Here is an 11192-nt window from a genome sequence, read left to right as displayed (position 1 = left end):
AAGAATGTGCAGTTTTGGCTGCAAAATATGTAAATTCCTTTCACAAGAAAAGGGACAACCAGTAGGACACACACACCTACAGTATGCCATGTTTTATTTTTTAGCACCACCTGCTTTATTTTATATAATCTTTATTTATTTTTTCGTGTCATTGATATTATGTTGTTTGTCATGTCTGTGATTGTGCTTTGGCAACACTTGTAAAACGTCATGCCAATAAAGCCTGTTGAATTGAATTGAATTGAATTGAATTGAGAGAGAGCGAGAGAGAGAGAGAGAGAGAGAGAGAGAGAGAGAGAGAGAGAGAGAGAGAGAGAGAGAGGATCACTATGGCTTCTGTACACAGTTTGAACTTGTAAATGGGACATTCTGCAATATGAGCACTTTTACTTTTACTACTTTAAGTACATTTTCATGCCGACACTTTTGTACTTTTCCTCAAGTACATTTTCAATTCCGTATACTTTTACTTGTAACGAAGTAGTTCTAAATTGCAGTATTGGTATACTTTTACTTAAGTCAAACAATTGAATACTTTTTCCACCACTTTCGCAGTCCCACATTTTTACCATCCAAACTGTATATAGCGTTTGATTGCCTTGGAATTAAAGGGGGTGTCAGTGATTTCAGTCAAAAACCCTTAGGTTTCGTTTTTGCCTTGGGACACAAGCTTTCATCCAATCAGGATAGAGAACAAAAACGAAACCTAAGGTTTTTTGACCCACCAGGGGTTAACTGGGGACAGGGAGGAACTCCTTATATGGTCAGCACACTCTATAGTAGAGAGGATTATCACAACAAAACAAACAAATAAGTGATATTTGAATTAAGTGAAATCACTGACTCTACCTTTAAATCATATTTGAGACACATTGTTATCACCCACTCAGTGCCTGACTGTTGCCAAATCTGTTTGGCCCAGTCGCCAAATCAACCCCTTCCTCCCGAGGGCCATGGCTCTATCCACACTTTTCCTGGGCTGTGTGTGCTCCAGTTCCTGTTGATTTAATTGGATATCATTGGTCATCTGACCAGTTTCATTGGCTTCCATTGGATCAAATCGACAGGAACTGGAGCACACACAGCCCAGGAAAAGTGTGGATACACACCAAATCAAAAGGGCCCCGTGCACGCGCGCACATTTGGCAGCAAAATTCAGATTTTAGTTTAGTCACATAGTGTCTTTTAAAAATGTATTCTTAGCAGACCTTGATGGTGTCGTAATGGCTGATTTAATAGCTGATCTACAAGCTCACAACGCGGCACAGCGCGACACGTTGTGAGCTTGTTAGATCGGCTATTTTCAGCATGCCAAGTCTAAAAATGACTCATTCTGGGATCTCTTGTCCACTAACATTTTAGGCTATTTTTTTATTTGTTGATGAAATTGTCAGTATATTTAGTCTCACTTTTAGTCATCATAGCTTAGTTTTCATGTAGTTTCCTGCTTTGCGTGCGCTTAACACAATCAAGGAGACCTCACCACCGAAAATCCAGACTAATAGGCCTTAAGAACGTAACAGTGGAATATTTAATTATTTATATAATGAAACTATACATGTAAATTACACATATATACTATACTATGCTATACACATGTACCATGAAGTGCTGTGACTACATACAATGCAATTCGTGTCTACATAACATGCTATAAGTCTGTATCAAATGCTATCTAAGCCTGCTACAAAAAGTGCCATGATGGAGTCTGAACAGGTGCGGCTTTCAGACTACGGCGGAAGAGTGGGAGTGATGCTGCGGTTCTGACTGTGATGGGAAGTGCATTCCATATAGAGCACCGAAGTCCTGACGTAACTCGCTCATCCCTTCGATTCCCCTGGTTTGCGGAAGTAATTTATCTATGGAGAATAACATGGGGTGATCTTAATATCGTCTACTATAAGCGTTGTGGTCCAAAAATAAGCAAGCTGTCTCTGCGTTATTGTCAGGGAGGTAGGTGTCTCTGTATCGTTTGCAACAGTCAGTCACTCATATATGATACAGTCTGCTTCTAGCGAAAATCTAACTAATTCAGCAGCAGTAACATTAGCGTTTTCTCTCAGTCAGTTGATTCTTCATATCCATCTGAGTGAAGCGGCCGGGGTGACATGTTTATTTTTCAAACACAGTTCTTATATGAAGCAATCTAACGATTTCAATGCAACTAAACAAATACATGAACCCGGGTGACTGACGCCCTCTACTGAAAGTGACGTCAGACTTCGGTGCTCTATAGTTTTGGAGGCAGAAGGGAGAAGAGTTTTGGACGTGTGGAGGAGGCTCTGCTATTTCCGAGTCTCCTCCCCACACCGAGTGGTTAACAAACAGTTAGAGACGATCAAAAACACGAGCTGTTACATTGGAATCGGTGACCTATGCATACCGTTTCAACGGAAGCAACAGCTGTCTCTCGCACAGGGCCCTGCATGCATATAGGCCCTGGGGCTTAAACTCCAGTGAATTCCGTTGTTAAGAATTCTGTTTACAGAGAATGATTATTTTCTAACCATGCCAATTGCTTGTGTTACAGATGGATTAATTAAACTGAATGGCCTGGTGTGCGGTTACAGCGAACGACATAACACTTCATTTGTCTTTTGGTAAGCTTCACTGCAGGCAAAACTGCTGATTTAACGACTATCACTTTCACAGTCACTTCGGTGTCCAAGTGTAGAGTCTTTCAACCCATTTTGACCTGAGAACGATTCTAACAAAATGCTTTCTAAATCCTGAGAGACATTTTCATGTCAAGGACACCCACAAATATATGAATTTGGCCACCGGCCGCCATCTGAAAATATGTTGTTCAAGGGACCCCCCCCCCCAGAAGCAAAGATTTGAGTTAAAAACGTTCACTCTGAAAGAAGATATATATTTGAGACACATCTTCACGATTTTTCAAAAATAGCAGATCTACAAGTTGAGCTTGTAGATCTGCTATTTTCCAAAAGCTAAAGTATAGCATAATGCTTAAAACACCAAAAGGGGGTCCATTGTTTTGATTCCAAGCCGTTGCGTTTGATTGCCTTGGAATAAAATCATATTTGATACACGGAATTATCACCCATTATGTTTCCCCGATTAGGCTATAGATAGTATTAACAATCCGTTCCCTTAGTATTAACAATCCGTTCCTTGTTTTTCCTAACACATACAATGGATTAATGAAACTGACGCGGCACTTAAATCATTCAAACGACGTCATTTAAAACTCCTGGGTGTACGTTTTGAAACTCCAAAGAAGTTAACGATATACAGCAGTGCGATTCCCGAAGTGGGTCTGTATAACTCTCAGAGTAAAGTTATAACATTGATTTAACAATATAAATTGGGGGTCTCAAGAGATAGAAATGGCATTAGGGGGGGACAGTATACTAATGTCCTGAAATGTGGTGGTGTACTGTAATCGTATCTCTCATGGCGGTCCCAGCTGGGCCATATATTTTCAAATGGGGGGCTAATTAGTGTCAATTTGGGAGTCCTTGACGTGAAAAAGTTTGGGAACCACTGAACTATTTATGTGAGCAGTATGTGAGAGTGAAAGTGAGGGGTGGTGGGGGGGGGAGTCACAGCAGGGGGTCTGTGTTCTGAGGAACAAGAAAGAGGGAGAAGTGGGCGGTGTTAGGCCCCCCCCGGTCATAATTCAGTTATGGTGTCTGACAACCTGTCACGGACGTCATGAATCATTCACTACCTGTCAATCTGATGCACATGCACGCGTGAACTTGCGCGAGCGCACGCCACGCACACACACACACACACACACACACACACACACACACACACACACACGAGTATCCAAAGACATTCAAAGTGATGCAGTGAAACGTCTTCCGTTTTGAACTGAAGATATATTTTTGTTACACTCTTTCACCGGTTGTATTTTTCACAATAACCATTCCGCATGAACACATTATACTTTTATTGGTTTATTATTGTCTGTTGTTGTGAGCTTATAGATTGGCTATGTTTTTGGCAAAGATATTTAGGGTTGTGAGCTTACAGATCGGCTATGTTTTTGGCAAAGATATTTAGGGTTGTGAGCTTATAGATCGGCTATGTTTTTGGCAAAGATATTTAGGGTTGTGAGCTTATAGATCGGCTATGTTTTTGGCAAAGATATTTAGGGTTGTGAGCTTATAGATCGGCTATGTTTTTGGCAAAGATATTTAGGGTTGTGAGCTTACAGATCGGCTATGTTTTTGGCAAAGATATTTAGGGTTTATATCATAATGAAGGGATATTAACAATTATTATTCTGTATATTATTAGCGGGTTTAGGTCCAGATGTGCTAGCTTAATTAGTTATATATATATATATATATATATATATATATATATATATATATATATATATGTAAAAGGAATGATGACAGATATAGAGATAACACTGTTTCATATGTTAACCCATTTTGGCCTGACCTCGAAATAAAAAAATAAATCTTCTAAATCCTCCAGTTTTCTGAAATAAATATCTTCACGGCGAAAACGGCTAAAAATGCATTTTCAGCCTATTCGGTTTCGGTTTCAGTTTCAATCACCGACTATAGCCTACACCTAGTCCCAACGGACGCGTGATGTAATGTTTTAAGATATAAATTATGTGCATATCATATATTCTTTTCCCGACTTCAAGGCCTGCAGGCGTTTTGCTATACTGAGTGACGCAACCTTGTGGAAAGTAAACTTAACATTAAGAACATGGGCCAGCGTGATACCTTTGAACGCAACTTTTGAAACTCAAAACACAGTGCTTTGGTGTTGTTCCGTCTCTTTGCATTGCAGTTTTGCATTGATCAATATTTGGCATTGATCAATATCGCGTCTAAATAGACTTCCCCGATCAAATGGAAGACTCATGAATATACAAAACGAGTTCACTCTTAATGTGTTTGTATATGATTCCCTTCGTATTAACCCATTTAGGCATGACGTCGAAATGAAATGAATAAAAATCTTCTAAATCCTGACAGTTTTCCGAAATACCTATATGTTTCTACATCAGTGGAGCTCAATATTTCACCCCAAAGATTATTATTATTATGTAATTGGCCGCCGACCCCCATTTGAAAATATGTTGTTCCATGGACCCCTCCCAGAAGCAAAGATTTGAGTTAAAAAATGTTAAATATATATTCAAAGATTTGCACCACATTCTCACAATTTTCCAAAAAAATAGCAGATCTACAAGCTCGTAGCTATGAGCTTGTAGATCTGCTATTTTTCAACAGCTAAAGCATAACACATCGCTTAAAACCCCAAGCACAAAGTACGTGTCTCAGACGTTATACATAAAGGATTCACTGACCCATACCAGGCAATTACAATTTACAATGTAGGCATTTTTTGCAGACGCTCTTAATCCAGAGTGATTTACAGTAAGCAAGCAACACATGAAGTAAGCAACAAACACAAGGTTAATTCATCAAATACAAGTTCAAATTCATCAGAAATTGTCAACTAGGATTAGTTGTACAGCACACTAAGAACCTAACGTAAGAACTACAAGTAGACACTATAGAATGCTGTGTCTACACTCTACATAATATGCCATTTAATTGAAATTGCAGTTTAGCCCTTGCATGCGCAAGAACACTGTGTTTACTTTGTTTTTATTCCTTTTTTTGCAAGACAGTTCGGACAGGCAGTTCAGTCAAGACGGTTCCATTTTTATATACCCCGCGGCCACCCCCCTCCCCCCGTCCAGAAACAGCAAACAACAAATAAATACAACGATCAAATACCAAATGGGTACAAAGAAATACAATACTAAAAAAAGAATACGCTGCATCTTTGAAGGAATCTTTGCACAAAACTGTTTCAGGGATTGTTGCCAAAGAAACCCCCGGACACTGAACTTCAATGACTGGCTAAGGAGTGTATCTTGCAAATACTACTGTATAGTATGCACGGGAAATAGTACTCACATACACACAGTGAGTGAAAGGCACCTCATAGTACTATAGACGAATAACAGTCTAAAGTGTAAGCCGGTGGAAATGTCTAGATGTGTTTGGTTTTATTGTTTATTTTTGTGCTTTTGCTGTGTTTATATATACTTTTGCATGTTTGAAATGTTTTTCTTTAAGTTGCATTAGAGTGAGATTATTGTCCAGTGATTTTGCTTTACAGTTTTGCTTATTTTCTGTGAGTTGCATGATGATTTATACAACTTATTTTCTTCCACTGACTGCATGACATTCCACCCTGGCTGATACCAATCACCAATCAAGGAGATGAAGCTTCAAGGGCCTACACCTGGGTTGGGTGTGGTCCACCAGGAAGCCCTATATATATATAAGACAGAGGAGAGTGTTTGGAGAGGAGAGGTTGGAGCGTGTTTGAGCTGAGCAGACGCAGACCATATAGCCAGACGGGGGGTGGGTCGGGAGGGACACTCCAGCTGGGGGCCAGTGGTATAGCCGTGAGCAGGTTGACATTCGAGGGGCTGTAACCGCCGAGAGAGAAGCCAGGCCTTCAACAAGCTCTGTATAAGCCCCACGACCTCGACCCCCGGCTGCCGTACGTGTGGGTTCAGAGGCATGAGAGAGACGAGACGACACAGAGAGCAGTATAGAGAAGAGGAGCGGGATGTGGCAAAGAGTATAATGAACTGACGGAGAGCAGGGGGGAGCTGGTTGGCGGGAAGGCGGTGGAACTGTACGCACTTTAGAGCGAGAAGCTCTGGATGGAGGATCCAGTTTGTTCGGAAGCCATGCAGTTCCAGTTCGACCAGAGGCGAGGCGGCAGAGAGGTCTGCGATACTGAAAGCCAAAGGACTGCCTGTAAGTATCCAACTGCAGTATTGCCAACGTGATCCTCTCTGTGGAGCTGTGAATGTATATAGAGTGCTATATGGACCAGATGAACTGGCATAATATTTCCTTGTGTGTTTCAGTGACTAGTAGCTACAAGAGGCGTAGAATAGTAAAAACCCCTTCCCTGATTGCCTGCACAAACCGATCGCCTTGCTGTATTGCACATTGCTCATTTTGCACATTGCTTCCGGACATTTTAATTGGGATTGATTGTTTTGGTTAAGATTTTAGTTAGTTAGTTATATAGGATTGGTTGGGGTTTTAGGCTTAGGGCGTTTTTAAGTATTGTATTTTCTATTGGCCATTTTAGAGTGCCCCCCCCCCCCCCCCTGTCATAGTCCAATAAAATTACTTTTTAATCCCCCACCTTAATCCTGTCAAGTGTTCAGTCCTTAATTTATTGCTCTTTTACCTGGTTTTAATATCGAACCTGAGTGTCCCTTTATTGTTGTTTTAAAGAGTCAAGAGTTCCCATGACTCTTTTAATTCAAGGGTGGCGTAGTTGGCTACAGTTTTAAACGAGTCTCGCAGCACAACTTGCACTTGGATTTAGTGCACTTTAATTATACGACTGTTTCTTGTGACTTGAACGGCCACCCGTCACATATAAGTCCACACTAATTATCCATGATGTATAAATGATGGATAAGGGGTCAGGACAACGAGGCCTTTTCGTGGAGGGGTCAGAATGCATTGTGTTATTCGTCTATAGTACTCTACTCAAGTATACAGTGGTTAATTCTGAAAGTGGGGGTTCCTTACAGGAAGAGGCCCAAGGGGTAGCTAAATGATTGGTTGTTTCAGAACCAAAGGGACCCTTAGGCCTCACTCACACTGTTGCAACATGCATACAACATGTGTCTCGTGTCTTGTCCGTGTTTAATGGCCGCCCCCCAATGCGTTTCCAATGGAAGTCACATGGTTTGACAAAACATTTGTGTTTGATGGCTGTGTTGTGCCTCCCATTAAACACGGACGAGACGCAAGACAAATGTTGTATGCATGTTGCGACAGTGTGAGTGAGGCCTTACTGGTTTGGTTTGTAACTCAGAGAGTGTACAGTACACATTTGTACATGTATGCTTTAGAGTTATGGGTGCCTGAATGCTGAGGCAAACTGGGGGTCCTTGAAATGACAAAGAAACTATACAGTTTGAGAAGCACTGCAGTGTAATAATACAGAACAGTGAGTTGGTGCAGAGGAGCTGCTTCTCTCAACGCTGTGGAGAGAACTGACTAGTGTGTGTAGCCCGTATAGGTAATCATCGCTGTCACCTGTCAGCTCTATGAAGGCTCTTGCGCGCCAGCGGAGTCTGCATGGAAATTGTTCGCAAAAGAAAGACAATTAACCTCACATCGCGTCAATACTGTTCACAGGCGGGCTCTTTCATCTGTCAATGTTCTGTGTTCTCTTCCCCCGCGCGTCATCTCGTCTGCGTCTTGTATCGTGTTTTGACTAGGCTCTTATCTGCGGATTCAGGAAAGACTCGTTGCATTGCGTGAACTTTTTAGAATGCCAATTAAAGTGTGTGTGTGTGTGTGTGTGTGTGTGTGTGTGTGTGTGTTCAGATTTTGAATATCAGGAGGATTCACAATGCAAGTGAACAACACACGTAAGCCAACGGGGGGAAATGCAGAGTGTGGGTGAGTTGAGGTGAGGGAGGGGCCCCCACCACAACGGCAGTTTTTCGAGAACAGGTCTAAAAAAAATCTCCAAATCCGGCCACCGGGAAGAGTTGAATGACTAAAGCACAAACTGGGCTTTGCCTGCATGACTGCAAATGAAGGGGATCATGATTTCTAATAAAAATCCTGTGCGACTCCGCGTGCACGAGTGTGCACACGCACACACGCACGCGCACACTCGCTCGCTCACAAGTGCGCGCGCACACATGCATGCGCACACACATACACAGAGAACAGTTACAGTATGTGCAGCCTTTAATTATTTCAACGTAGAACCGCCGCAGCCTGTTCTGTCTGTCACCCTGCTGTGTTTTCTTATGTTCCCCCCCCAGCAAGCCAAATGACGTCATGATGACGATCTACAAGCTCATAGCGCGCCACCATGTGGCGCGCTATGAGCTTGTAGATCTGCTATTTTTGAAAAATCGAAGACACTTTTAGAATCTCATCTCAGGTCAGAATTTGGGTTGATAATGTTAGAATCTCATCTCAGGTCAGAATTTGGGTTGATAATGAAACTGTCAGGATGTAATAGACACTTTCAGAATCTGATCTCAGGTCAGAATTTGGGTTAATAATGAAACTGTCAGGATGTAATGGACACTTTTAGAATCTGATCTCGGGTCAGAATGGATTAAGGGATGAGTTGGCTTGCATAGTTGTTGCGGTCCAAAAATGTACTTTTCAGGAAATGGAAGAAATCATGTCACACAGGTCACGTCGTTGACAGTTTTGCAAACTTTCGAATGACACTATAGGCCTATATCGTACAACAAAGTAGGGCAATCGTAAGGGCTATAACGTTTTGACATAAAGTTGAAATATGGAGAGATGCAAGGTTCGATAGGCTTCTATGTACATGCAGCCATATTGGAAAGAACTTTGCAGTAACGATACCAATCATACGATTGAAAGCTCTGTTCCATTAAAACACATTTAGTGCCGGAAGTGCTTCAAAATAGGAGCTCTGGGGTGCCGGAGTTGTCTGATCGCTTTTACTCTGAAAGCCACGAACCGGAAACGCTTTCCTAAAAAAGTTGACTTGACAAATTGACCTAACATCCCGATCGTTTTAATTTATACGATATATGATCCAAAAAGCGTTCATATTTTGCGGGAGAGACGGATGAGGAGCAGAAATGAAGCGCCAATGAATCGATCCATTCATCACCACGGAGAGCGCCCTGGATTAGGAGATACGAGTCATTCTTTCCGCCGCGTTAACATGGGAGTCAATGACAAGCTAATAGTTGCACAGAGCGTTTAGCATACGGCAAGCGAAAAGCGAAATGCCAAAAATAAAAAAAATCTCATCTCGCCCCGTGTCACTAGGATGTCGCTATAGGACGTCCACAGACGTCAAAGGCTACGGTCGTTTCTAATCCTTATGACGGTCTCACACGTCGTATGAACTGAAACGGTTATTATAGCGATGACCCCCCCAGAAGAATGCAACCAAATACAATGAACCTGGAAGACATTTTGTATACACTCGAGAGTTTTACACAAGTGGGGCCATTTGGAAACGCCCTCAAGGAATCATATAATCACACCCCTTAAGACTAAACCACACCCATCAGAGGTGTGGCTTCCATAGGTACCTATAGGTACTATTAAAAACCTCTAGGTGTCAGGCCGGTAGTAAGGAAGGGAACACCACTGTACCGTACCGTCACAATTTGTTTCCAGTGAGCCAGCGAGCCGGAATGGGGTACAGTACACGACACCCCGACATGCGTGGATTTACAGTGATAATGTGCCATATATAGCCTATACAGTGTCATAGTACAGTAAATCGGTTTATGCAGACGTCAAAATGATGTCAAGACCATCATGGAACACTAGGCCAGCTCCATATATTATGGACACTGCATGGGGGGGGGGGGGGGGGACACTGTCCAGAGATACCCTGCCTTTTTGGGGGCGGTTCTGGACAACTGTGTGTCCGACCGACCGACTCGACACCGGGCACTGCAGCACCACCCTGTGGTGGTGGGGGTGTAATAACGCGCGTGTCGAATTTGAAGTCGGCGGGGCGAACGGTTCTCAAGTTACGTTGGATTACGGACGTATACAGACGTATACTCGGAGACTCGGTGCATTTTAGAGTTAGATTAGATGATCAAAACATTACAATAGAAAAAACTTAACACACCCCTCACCAACCTTAATCCGGGTCCTTTTAACACACCCCTCACCAACCTTAATCCGGTCCTTTTTAACACACCCCTCACCAACCTTAATCCGGTCGTTTTAACACACCCCCTCACCAACCTTAATCCGGTCCTTTTAACACACCCCTCACCAACCTTAATCCGGTCCTTTTAACGCACCCCTCACCAACCTTAATCCGGTCCTTTTTAACACACCCCTCACCAACCTTAATCCGGTCCATTTAACGCACCCCTCACCAACCTTAATCCGGTCCTTTTAACGCACCCCTCACCAACCTTAATCCGGTCCTTTTTAACACACCCCTCACCAACCTTAATCCGGTCGTTTTAACGCACCCCTCACCAACCTTAATCCGGTCCTTTTTAACACACCCCTCACCAACCTTAATCCGGTCCTTTTTAACACACCCCTCACCAACCTTATGTCTAACCTTAATGACTAGTCTAAAACTAAGTATGCGCCCCACATTGAATCACAGATTTAAACAACGTCGCCCGTCATTGTCTGGTCTGG

At 42.5% G+C, this 11192-nt stretch overlaps 1 protein-coding gene across 1 annotated transcript in view; it reads right to left on the bottom strand.

Moving 5' to 3' along the window:
* The window catches only part of nmbr (neuromedin B receptor), a gene marked incomplete at both ends in the record, with an annotated part of 91696 nt that overhangs the window by 37698 nt on the left and 42806 nt on the right, over positions 1–11192 (bottom strand). The gene's annotated exons all lie outside the window — the stretch shown is intronic.

The sequence above is a fragment of the Protomyctophum bolini genome (genome assembly GCF_963924005.1).
Source record: "Protomyctophum bolini genome assembly, chromosome: 19".
NCBI classification, from domain to species: domain Eukaryota; kingdom Metazoa; phylum Chordata; class Actinopteri; order Myctophiformes; family Myctophidae; genus Protomyctophum; species Protomyctophum bolini.
Note: the sequence above shows the minus strand (reverse complement) of the source record. Positions and strands in the feature narration are given on the sequence as shown.